The 12,500-nt window shown below is 52.8% G+C and overlaps 1 non-coding gene across 1 annotated transcript in view; it reads left to right on the top strand.

The window, feature by feature from the left end:
* LOC122332078 overlaps positions 1 to 10 on the top strand; it is a 3,993-nt gene extending 3,983 nt beyond the window's left edge. Inside the window, exon 1 of the ribosomal RNA XR_006248427.1 lies at positions 1 to 10. This exon is cut by the window's left edge and continues 3,983 nt beyond it. This is a non-coding gene — a ribosomal RNA (28S ribosomal RNA).
* Positions 11 to 12,500: the final 12,490 nt, after the last annotated feature.

Consider the following 12,500-nt stretch of genomic DNA (forward strand, 5'->3'; position numbering starts at 1 on the left):
AATCCTTTGTCGGTCCGAGGAGGAGGCCCAGCCGGGCGACTGGCTGGCATACCTCTCCTCCGCCGCCGCGGGGGGTACCCAGTGGAGCGGAGAGAGTGGCAGGCGGAGAGGGGCAGAGTCCGAGCCGGCGGAGGGGCGGATTCGGCCGGACGGGGAGCCGCAGCCCTCTCCGAAAGAAAAACCCCTCCAAAACCTAAGTCGATGGGGGGTACCAGTGGCGGAGAGGAACCGAGGGAACGGGCGGAGAGGGCCGCCCGAGAGAGGGCTGACTCGGCCGGACGGGGAGCCGCGCGAGCCTCTCTCCGAAGAAAAACCCTCCAAAACCTAAGTCGATGGGGGTACCAGTGGCGGAGAGGAACCGAGGGAACGGCGGAGAGGGCCGCCCGAGAGAGGGCTGACTCGGCCGGACGGGGAGCCGGCGAGCCCTCTCCCGAAGAAAAAAAACCCTCCAAAACCTAAGTCGATGGGGGGGGTACCAGTGGCGGAGAGGAACCGAGGAACGGCGGAGAGGGCCGCCCCGAGAGAGGGCTGACTCGGTCGGACGGGGAGCCGGCGGCTCTCTCCGAAGAAAAACCTCCAAAACCTAAGTCGATGGGGGGGTACCAGTGGCACGGTTCTTTGAGAGCGCGTTGTGCTGAGATAGTGACCCCGGCTTAATAGTGGGAGTACCGGGCACGAACGGAGAACAGGTGTGGGTCCTCGGAGAACCTTACGGAGGCTTTTCGGAGGTGATGCCCGAGAGGGCGCAGGTGTGCCGGGCGGGATCGGTCGTGAGCAGGGCCTGGATGTCTGTAAGGCTGAGATGAGCTCGGGGTTCGTGAAGGTGCGCTGTTCGAGAAGTGGCGCTTAACCCGCCTTGATGGGCTGTGAGATGCGCCTGGATGTTTGGACTTAGGTTTTGAACGCTTAAAAATACTCTCCGGGTGGCGGGGTCGAGGGGAAAGCGCCCGTGAAGTGGGGCTTAACGCGCCGAGATCGGCTGTGAGATGCGCCTGGATGTTTGGACTTAGGTTTTGAACGCTTAAAAATACTCCGTGGGCGGGGTCGAGTGGGAAAGCGCCCGTGAAGTGGTTTGGACTTAGGCTTAACGCGCCGAGATCGCCGAGATCGCCGTGAGATGCGCCTGGATGTTTGGACTTAGGTTTTGAACGCTTAAAAATACTCCGTGGCGGGGTCGAGGGGGAAAGCGCCCGTGAAGTGGGGCTTAACGCGCCGAGATCGGCTGTGAGATGCGCCTGATGTCTGGACTTAGGTTTTGAACGCTTAAAAATACTCCGTGGCGGCGGGGTCGAGGGGGAAGCGCCCGTGAAGTGGGGCTTAACGCGCCGAGATCGCTGAGATGCGCCTGGATGTTTGGACTTAGGTTTTGAACGCTTAAAAATACCTCCGTGGCGGGGTCGAGGGGGAAAGCGCCCGTGAAGTGGGGCTTAACGCGCGCGAGATCGGCTGTGAGATGCGCCTGGATGTCTGGACTTAGGTTTTGAACGCTTAAAAATACCTCCGGGTGGCGGGGTCGAGGGGAAAGCGCCCGTGAAGTGGGGCTTAACGCGCCGAGATCGGGCTGAAATATGCGCCTGGATGTCTGGACTTAGGTTTTGAAAGCAAAAAATCTCTCCAGGGAGGCCGGGTCGAGTGGAAATTGTCCCGAGAAGTCGACTTAACCCGGCTGAGATCGGCTGAAATATGCGCCTGGATGTTTGGACTTAGGTTTTGAACGCTTAAAAATACCTCCAGGGTGGAGGGGGTCGAGTGGAAAGCGCCCGAGAAGTCGCACTTAACCCGCCGAGATCGGCTGAAATATGCGCCTGATGTCTGGACTTAGGTTTTGAAAGCAAAAAATTCTCCAGGGAGGCCGGGTCGAGTGGGAAAGCGTCCGAGAAGTCGACTTAACCCGCTGAGATCGGCTGAAATATGCGCCTGGATGTCTGGACTTAGGTTTTGAAAGCAAAAATTTCTCCAGGGTGGAGGGGTCGAGGGAAAGCGCCCGAGAAGTCGCACTTAACCCGCCGAGATCGGCTGAAATATGCGCCTGGATGTTTGGACTTAGGTTTTGAACGAAAAAATTTCTCCAGGGAGGCCGGGTCGAGTGGGAAAGCGCCCGAGAAGTCGCACTTAACCCGGACGAGATCGGCTGAAATATGCGCCTGGATGTTTGGACTTAGGTTTTGAACGAAAAAATTTCTCCAGGGAGGCCGGGTCGAGGGGAAAGCGCCCGAGAAGTCGCACTTAACCCGCTGAGATCGCTGAAATATGCGCCTGGATGTTTGGACTTAGGTTTTGAAAGCAAAAAAATCCTCCAGGGTGGAGGGGTCGAGGGGAAAGCGCCCGAGAAGTCGCGACTTAACCCGCCGAGATCGGCTGGATGAAGCGCCTGGATGTCTGGACTTAGGTTTTGAAAGCAAAAAATTTCTCCAGGGAGGCCGGGTCGAGTGGGAAAGCGCCCGAGAAGTCGACTTAACCCGGCTGAGATCGGCTGAAATATGCGCGCTGGATGTTTGGACTTAGGTTTTGAACGAAAAAATTCTCCAGGGAGGCCGGGTCGAGTGGAAAGCGCCCGAGAAGTCGACTTAACCCGCTGAGATCGGCTGAAATATGCGCCTGGATGTTTGGACTTAGGTTTTGAACGAAAAAATTTCTCCAGGGAGGCCGGGTCGAGTGGAAAGCGCCCGAGAAGTCGCACTTAACCCGCCGAGATCGGCTGAAATATGCGCCTGGATGTTTGGACTTAGGTTTTGAACGAAAAAATTTCTCCAGGGAGGCCGGGTCGAGTGGGAAAGCGCCCGAGAAGTCGACTTAACCCGCCGAGATCGGCTGAAATATGCGCCTGGATGTTTGGACTTAGGTTTTGAACGAAAAAATTTCTCCAGGGAGGCCGGGTCGAGTGGAAAGCGCCCGAGAAGTCGCACTTAACCCGCTGAGATCGGCTGAAATATGCGCCTGGATGTTTGGACTTAGGTTTTGAACGAAAAAATTTCTCCAGGGAGGCCGGGTCGAGTGGGAAAGCGCCCGAGAAGTCGCACTTAACCCGCTGAGATCGGCTGAAATATGCGCTGGATGATTTTCGCTTCAAAATTGCACTAAGTCCAACTTCGGGAAAGGTCCGACTTCCATACCTCCGAGGCTCCCGAGTCAGGCCGACCGAGAGGCCTCTTCCCGGCACGATTCAAATTTCACCGCGACTCCGGAGGTGGCCGCTTACCCAGGAGCAACTTTTACATCAACTTTAATTTTTTTTTTTTTTTTTTTTTTTTTTTTTTTCTTTTTTTTCTAAAACTCTGAAATTCGTGCCCCGCGCGCCGCTGCTTTAACGGGCGAGTCTGTGTGAGCGCAGGCCTTGTGTAGAAAACATTCATCCAGGGCCTTTAATAAATAAAATCATACCCAAATCTGTGTTATTGTGACGGGTTAGTCTGTGAGCGCAGGCCTTATGGAAAACATTCATCGAGGGCCTTTATTAAATAAAATCATGCCCAATAAAGAGTTAATGGGTCGGGTTAGTCTGTGAGCGCAGGCCTTATAGAAAAACATTTTTCCAGGGCCTTTATTAAATAAAATCACGCCCAATAAAGAGTTACTGTGTCGGGTTAGTCTGTGAGGGCAGGCCTTAAAGAAAACTGTCATCCAGGGCCTTTATTAAATAAAATCATGCCCATAAGAGTGTTATTGTAACGGGGTTAGTCTGTGAGCGCAGGCCTTAAAGAAAACATTTATCCAGGGCCTTTATTAAATAAAATCATGCCCACAAAAAGCGCACTGTGTCGGGTTAGTCTGTGAGCGCAGGCCTTATAGAAAACATTTTTTCCAGGGCCTTTATTAAATAAAATCATGCCCAATAAAGCGCTACTGTGTCGGGTTAGTCTGTGAGCGCAGGCCTTATAGAAAACATTTTTCCAGGGCCTTTATTAAGTAAAAAATCATGCCCAACAAAGAGTTACTGTGTCGGGTTAGTCTGTGAGCGCAGGCCTTAAAGAAAACTGTCATCCAGGGCCTTTATTAAATAAAATCATGCCCATAAGAGTGTTATTGTAACGGGGTTAGCCAGTGAGCGCAGTGCTTATAGAAAACATTTTTCCAGGGCCTTTATTAAATAAAATCACGCCCAATAAAGCGCATTGTGTCGGGTTAGTCTGTGAGCGCAGGCCTTATAGAAAACATTTTTCCAGGGCCTTTATTAAATAAAATCACGCCCAATAAAGAGTTACTGTGTCGGGTTAGTCTGTGAGGGTAGGCCTTAAAGAAAACTGTCATCCAGGGCCTTAATTAAATAAAATCATGCCCATAAGAGTGTTATTGTAACGGGGTTAGCCAGTGAGCGCAGGCCTTATAGAAAACATTCATCGAGGGCCTTTATTAAATAAAATCATGCCCAATAAAGAGTTACTGTGTCGGGTCAGTCTGTGAGCGCAGGCCTTATAGAAAACATTTTTCCAGGGCCTTTATTAAATAAAATCACGCCCAATAAAGAGTTACTGTGTCGGGTTAGTCTGTGAGCGCAGGCCTTATAGAAAAACATTCATCGAGAGGGCCTTTATTAAATAAAATCACGCCCAATAAAGCGCACTTGTGTCGGGTTAGTCTGTGAGCGCAGGCCTTATAGAAAACATTTTTCCAGGGCCTTTATTAAATAAAATCACGCCCAATAAAGAGTTACTGTGTCGGGTTAGTCTGTGAGGGTAGGCCTTAAAGAAAACTGTCATCCAGGGCCTTAATTAAATAAAATCATGCCCATAAGAGTGTTATTGTAACGGGGTTAGCCAGTGAGCGCAGGCCTTATAGAAAACATTCATCGAGGGCCTTTATTAAATAAAATCATGCCCAATAAAGAGTTACTGTGTCGGGTCAGTCTGTGAGCGCAGGCCTTATAGAAAACATTTTTCCAGGGCCTTTATTAAATAAAATCACGCCCAATAAAGAGTTACTGTGTCGGGTTAGTCTGTGAGGGCAGGCCTTATACAAAACATTCATCGAGGGCCTTTATTAAATAAAATCATGCCCAATGAAGAGTTACTGTGTCGGGTTAGTCTGTGAGCGCAGGCCTTATAGAAAACATTCATCCAGGGCCTTTATTAAATACAATCATGCCCAATAAAGCGCAATGTGTCGGGTTAGTCTGTGAGCGCAGGCCTTAAAGAAAACTGTCATCCAGGGCCTTTATTAAATAAAATCATGCCCAATGAAGCGCTACTGTGTCGGGTTAGTCTGTGAGCGCAGGCCTTATAGAAACCATTTTTTCCAGGGCCTTTATTAAATAAAATCATGCCCAATAAAGCGCTACTGTGTCGGGTTAGTCTGTGAGCGCAGGCCTTATAGAAAACATTTTTCCAGGGCCTTTATTAAGTAAAATCATGCCCAACAAAGAGTTACTGTGTCGGGTTAGTCTGTGAGCGCAGGCCTTATAGAAAACATTGTTCCAGGGCCTTTATTAAATAAAATCATGCCCAATGAAGCGCACTTGTGTCGGGTTAGTCTGTGAGCGCAGGCCTTATAGAAAACATTTTTTCCAGGGCCTTTATTAAATAAAATCATGCCCACAAAGCGCACTGTGTCGGGTTAGTCTGTGAGCGCAGGCCTTATAGAAAACATTTTTCCAGGGCCTTTATTAAGTAAAATCATGCCCAACAAAGAGTTACTGTGTCGGGTTAGTCTGTGAGCGCAGGCCTTATAGAAAACATTGTTCCAGGGCCTTTATTAAATAAAATCATGCCCAATGAAGCGCTACTGTGTCGGGTTAGTCTGTGAGCGCAGGCCTTATAGAAAACATTCAATCAGGCCTTTATTAAATAAAAACATGCCCAAATAAGTGCTATTGTGATGGGGTTAGTCTGTGACCCCAGGCCCTGTGTAAAACTGTCACCCAGGCCTTTATAGAGTAAAAATCATGCCCAATAAGGTTAGGTTAGGTTAGGTTAGGTTAGGTTAGGTTAGGTTAGGCTAGGTTAGGTTAGGTTAGGCTTAGGGTTAGGTTAGGTTAGGCTTAGGTTAGGTTAGGTTAGGTTAGGCTAGGTTAGGTTAGGTTAGGTTAGGTTAGGTTAGGTTAGGTTAGGTTAGGTTAGGTTAGGTTAGGTTAGGTTAGGTTAGGTTAGGTTAGGTTAGGTTAGGTTAGGTTAGTCTGTGAGCGCGGGCCTTATAGAAAACATTCATCCAGGGCCTTTATTAAATAAAATCATGCCCAAATAAGTGTTATTGTGATGGGGTTAGTCTGTGAGCGCAGGCCTTATAGAAAACATTCATCCAGGGTCTCTATTAAATAAAATCATGCCCAATAAGGTGTTACTGTGTAGGGTTAGTCTGTGAGCGCAGGCCCTTTGTAAAACATTCATCCAGGGCCTTTATTAAATAATATCATGCCCAAATAAGTGTTATTGTGATGGGGTTAGTCTGTGAGCGCAGGCCTTATAGAAAACATTCATCCAGGGCCTTTATTAAATAAAATCATGCCCAAATAAGTGTTATTGTGATAGGGTTAGTCTGTGAGCGCAGGCCTTATAGAAAACATTCATCCAGGGCCTTTATAGAATAAAATCATGCCCAAATAAGTGTTATTGTGATGGGGTTAGTCTGTGAGTGCAGGCCTTATAGAAAACATTCCTCCAGGGCCTTTATTAAATAAAATCATGCCCAATAAGGCGCTAACTGTGTCGGGTTAGTCTGTGAGCGCAGGCCTTTGTAGAAAACATTCATCCAGGGCCTTTTTTAAATAAAATCATGCCCAAATAAGTGTTATTGTGATGGGGTTAGTCTGTGAGCGCAGGCCTTATAGAAAACATTCATCCAGGGCCTTTATAGAATAAAATCATGCCCACATAAGTGTTATTGTGATGGGGTTAGTCTGTGAGCGCAGGCCTTATAGAAAACATTCATCCAGGGCCTTTATAGAAAAAAATTATGCCCAATAAGGTGTTAGTGTGTAGGGTTAGTCTGTGAGCGCAGGCCCTTTGTAAAACATTCATCCAGGGCGAGAATGAAATAAAACGATGCCCATTAAAGTGTTACTGCGCTGGGGTTAATGTGTGAGCCCAGGCCCTTTGGAAAATTGAAATCCAGACACGGGGTTCGTGAAATGTGTGTCCGAGAAGTCGCCTTAACCCGCCTTGATCGGCTGTAACGAGCGCCTGGATGTCTGGACGAGGTTAGTTTGAACGCTTAAAAATCCTCCAGGGTGAGGGGGTCGAGGGAAAGCGCCCGAGAAGTCGCGACTTAACCCGCCGAGATCGGCTGAAATATGCGCCTGGATGTTTGGACTTAGGTTTTGAAAGCAAAAAAATCCTCCAGGGTGGCGGGGTCGAGTGGGAAAGCGCCCGAAGTCGACTTAACCCGCCGAGATCGCCTGAAATATGCGCCTGGATGTCTGGACTTAGGTTTTGAACGCTTAAAAATACCTCCAGGGTGGAGGGGGTCGAGTGGAAAGCGCCCGAGAAGTCGCGACTTAACCCGCCGAGATCGGGCTGAAATATGCGCCTGGATGTCTGGACTTAGGTTTTGAAAGCAAAAAAATCTCCAGGGTGGCGGGGTCGAGGGGGGAAGCGCCCGGGAAGTCGACTTAACCCGCCGAGATCGCCTGAAATATGCGCCTGGATGTTTGGACTTAGGTTTTGAAAGCAAAAAAATCTCTCCAGGGTGGCGGGGTCGAGTGGGAAAGCGCCCGGGAAGTCGACTTAACCCGCCGAGATCGCCTGAAATATGCGCCTGGATGTCTGGACTTAGGTTTTGAACGCTTAAAAATACCTCCAGGGTGGAGGGGGTCGAGGGGAAAGCGCCCGAGAAGTCGCGACTTAACCCGCCGAGATCGCTGAAATATGCGCCTGGATGTTTGGACTTAGGTTTTGAAAGCAAAAAAATCTCCAGGGTGGCGGGGTCGAGTGGAAAGCGCCCGAAAGTCGACTTAACCCGCCGAGATCGCCTGAAATATGCGCCTGGATGTTTGGACTTAGGTTTTGAAAGCAAAAAATTTCTCCAGGGTGGCGGGGTCGAGGGGAAAGCGCCCGAAGTCGACTTAACCCGCCGAGATCGCCTGAAATATGCGCCTGGATGTTTGGACTTAGGTTTTGAAAGCAAAAAATTTCTCCAGGGTGGCGGGGTCGAGGGAAAGCGCCCGAAGTCGACTTAACCCGCCGAGATCGCCTGAAATATGCGCGCCTGGATGTTTGGACTTAGGTTTTGAACGAAAAAAATTTCTCCAGGGAGACCGGGTCGAGGGGAAAGCGCCCGAGAAGTCGCGACTTAACCCGCCGAGATCGCTGGATGAAGCGCCTGGATGTCTGGACTTAGGTTTTGAAAGCAAAAAATTTCTCCAGGACGGCGGGGTCGAGTGGGAAAGCGCCCGAAGGCGACTTAACCCGGACTCGATCGGTCGGATGAAGCGCCTGGATGTTTGGACTTAGGTTTTGAACGCAAAAATTTCTCCAGGACGGCGGGGTCGAGTGGGGAAAGCGCCCGGGGCGGCGCACTTAACCCGGACTCGATCGGTCGGATGAAGCGCCTGGATGTTTGGACTTAGGTTTTGAACGCAAAAATTTCTCCAGGACGGCGGGGGGTCGAGGGGAAAGCGTCCGAAGGCGACTTAACCCGGACTCGATCGGTCGGATGAAGCGCCTGGATGTTTGGACTTAGGTTTTGAACGAAAAAATTTCTCCAGGACGACGGCGGGGTCGAGTGGGAAAGCGTCCGAAGGCGACTTAACCCGGACTCGATCGGTCGGATGAAGCGCCTGGATGTTTGGACTTAGGTTTTGAACGAAAAAATTCTCCAGGACGGCGGGGGGTCGAGTGGGAAAGCGCCCGAAGGCGACTTAACCCGGACTCGATCGGTCGGATGAAGCGCCTGGATGTTTGGACTTAGGTTTTGAACGAAAAAATTTTCTCCAGGACGGCGGGGTCGAGTGGAAAGCGCCCGAAGGCGACTTAACCCGGACTCGATCGGTCGGATGAAGCGCCTGGATGTTTGGACTTAGGTTTTGAACGAAAAAATTTCTCCAGGACGGCGGGGTCGAGTGGGAAAGCGTCCGAAGGCGACTTAACCCGGACTCGATCGGTCGGATGAAGCGCCTGGATGTTTGGACTTAGGTTTTGAACGAAAAAATTCTCCAGGACGGCGGGGGTCGAGTGGGAAAGCGCCCGAAGGCGACTTAACCCGACTCGATCGGGCGGATGAAGCGCCTGGATGATTTTCGCTTCAAAATTGCACTAAGTCCAACTTCGGGAAAGGTCCGACTTCCATACCTCCGAGGCTCCGAGTCAGGCCGACCGAGAGGCCTCCTCCCGGCATGATTCAAATTTTCCCGCGACCCTGGAGGTGGCCGCTACACAGGAGCAACTTTTACATGGGTACACGATTTCGTGAACGCGTGTTTTTGTGGACTTAGTCTCTGAGCGAAAAAAGTCGAAAAACGACTAAGTCCATATCGACTTAGGTTTTGAACGCAATCTTTCTGAAGCTCCGGGCGAGGGAGCTATCGAACGCTTCACCTGAAACACGGACACAGACGCCGAGAGAGAGACGCTCGACGGCGAGCGCCCTCGCCCGAAACGTGATCGATTGAGCGCCGAAAGCGCTTCTAGCCTAGGACCCCACCTCGCCAGCCCCGCTGGCCGCTATGGGTCGGGAGTGCCTGGCAGGGGCACGGCGCGCAATGGGTTTACGCTTGGGCTTTGACAGCACGCCGCGCCCGGCAATTTGGACGCTCGTTACGAGCAGGCCCTCAGCCCGAGGGAAGGCGCCAACCTTTCGGAGGAGGCCTAGACGGCCGGTCAGAGCGCAGAGGTCCGCCACCGGGCGGGCGTGAGGGGCAGAACGCGACGCTGCCCCGGCGACGCCGCGCGCGGTACCCCGCCCCCGTGAAACACACTTTTCCGAGCGCCGCCGCCGCGATCCCAGCGCCACCCACCCCGAAAACGGCGACTTCGCCGGGGAAGGTTCGAGCCGCGCGTCGCCCCTATGAGCGGCCGGTCTTAGCCGAGGGTCCAAGCGGGGTCTGCCCAGGCCCCCTCCTCAGGCGGACTGAGACCCGTGTGTAGGCAAAAACGCGCTTCGCGTCGGTTGGTCCCTACGACCACAGGGGTTACCTGGTTGATCCTGCCAGTAACATATGCTTGTCTCAAAGATTAAGCCATGCAGGTCTGGCGCACACGGCCGGTACAGTGAAACTGCGAATGGCTCATTAAATCAGTTATGGTCCCTTTGATCGCTCCACCCGGTACTTGGATAACTGTGGCAATTCCAGAGCTAATACATGCAAACGAGCGCCGACCGGGCCGACCGCCTCTCCTCGCGGGGGGCGGGAGGCTAGGGACGCGTGCATTTATCAGATCCAAAACCCATCCGGCCCCGGGGATCCGCCCTCCCGACCCGGTACCTTTGGTGACTCTAGATAACTCGGCCGATCGCCGCTTCTTCCGCGCGCGCGATTTATCTCATTCGAGTGTCTGCCCTATCAACTTTCGATGGTACATCAGGCGCCTACCATGGTGACCACGGGTGACGGGGAATCAGGGTTCGATTCCGGAGAGGGAGCCTGAGAAACGGCTACCACATCCAAGGAAGGCAGCAGGCGCGCAAATTACCCATTTCCGACTCGGAGAGGTAGTGACGGTGGTCAACAATACAGGTCTCTTTCGAGGCCCTGTAATTGGAATGAGCGATCTTAAACACATGGGCGAGGACCCATTGGAGGGCAAGTCTGGTGCCAGCAGCCGCGTAATTCCAGCTCCAATAGCGATATATTAAAGTTGCTGCAGTTAAAAGCTCGAGTTGATCTCGGATCTGGCTGGCGGTCCGCCGAGAGGCGAGCCACCGCCCGCCCCAGGTCCTCCCTCGAGGCGCCCGGATGCCCTTGGCTGGGTGTCCGGTCCGAGGGGCCCAAAGCGCTTACTTTGAAAAATTAGAGTGTTCAAAGCAGGCCGAGCGTCGCCGCTGAATACCGCAGCTAGGAATAATGGAATAGGACTCCGGTTCTATTTTGTGGGTTTCTGGAACCCGGAGCCATGATTAAGAGGGACGGCCGGGGCATTCGTGATTGGCGCCGCTTAGAGGTGAAATTCTGACCGCGCAAGACGGACGGTAAGCGAAAGCATTTGCCAAGAATGTTTTCATTAATCAAGAACGAAAGTCGGAGGTTCAAGACGATCAGATACCGCCGAGTTCCGATCAGAACGATGCCGACCCGCGATCCGGCGCGTTATTCCCATGACCCGCTGGCAGCGCATGGGGAAACCACGAGTCTTTGGGTTCCGGGGGGAGTATGGTTGCAAAGCTGAAACTTAAAGGAATTGACGGAAGGGCACCACCAGGAGTGGAGCCTGCGGCTTAATTTGACTCAACACGGGAAACCTCACCCGGCCCGGACACGGAAAGGATTGACAGATTGATAGCTCTTTCTCGATTCTGTGGGTGGTGGTGCATGGCCGTTCTTAGTTGGTGGAGCGATTTGTCTGGTTCATTCCGATAACGAACGAGACTCCGCTTGCAAAATAGTGGCGCGCCACTTGGGTCGGCGCCAAAAACTTCTTAGAGGGACAAGTGGCGCTCAGCCACGCGAGATGGAGCAATAACAGGTCTGTGATGCCCTTAGATGTCCGGGCTGCACGCGCGCCATAATGGGCGGATCAGCGCAGTCTCACTCTGCGCCGAGGCGCGGTAACCCGCTGAACCCCGCCGTGATCGGGACTGGGGATTGAAACTATTTCCCATCAACGAGGAATTCCCAGTAAGCGCGGTCATAAGCTCGCGCTGATTAAGTCCCTGCCCTTTGTACACACCGCCCGCCGCTACTACCGATTGGATGGTTTAGTGAGGTCTCGGACTGCCTCGCCCGGGCCCTCATGGGCTCTGGGCGGAGCGCCGGGAAGACGATCAAACTTGACTATCTAGAGGAAGTAAAAGTCGTAATAAGGTTTCCGTGAGGTGAACCCGCGGAAGGATCACATCGCCCGCCCGATCCAAAGCGAAATCGCCCGGGCGGGGAGGCCTAGCCCACCTCCCCGCCTCAAGCCCGGTGCGCGCAGAGGCCGGGCGGCCCGCGCGCGCCTCCTCCGGAGCACCGAAGCGGAAGCGCAGAGCGCGAGAAGAAAAAAAAAAGGGAACTTGACTGTCGCCAGACTGGCGGCCCCCGCTTCCAGCGGCGGGGGCTGAGCCGGGCCCTGGCGGGTACCCGCACGGCCTCCGGGACCGTGGTTCAAAGTCTCTCCCGCAAGGAGGGGCGCCTGTCCGGGGTAAAAACCTCTATCCTATTTTACTTATGATCCAGCGGCCGTGGGCCCGAGAGGTCTGCCGCCAAAACCCAAGACGGCAAAAAGAACCGCACAAAAACCTAAGACGGCGGAGAGAGAGAGATCCGCGAGAAGGGAACGCCGCCCCTGGGAGGCTTGACGCACCTCCGCGGAGGCTTGAGCAACCTACCGCGAGCGCCATGACTGTCGCTGACTCGGCGGGCCCCTGCTTTCCAGCGCGGGGGGGCCGAGCCGGGCCCTGGCGGGTACCCGCACGGCCTCCGGGACCGTGGTTCA

Source organism: Puntigrus tetrazona, unplaced genomic scaffold, assembly GCF_018831695.1.
Source record: "Puntigrus tetrazona isolate hp1 unplaced genomic scaffold, ASM1883169v1 S000000003, whole genome shotgun sequence".
Classification (NCBI taxonomy): domain Eukaryota; kingdom Metazoa; phylum Chordata; class Actinopteri; order Cypriniformes; family Cyprinidae; genus Puntigrus; species Puntigrus tetrazona.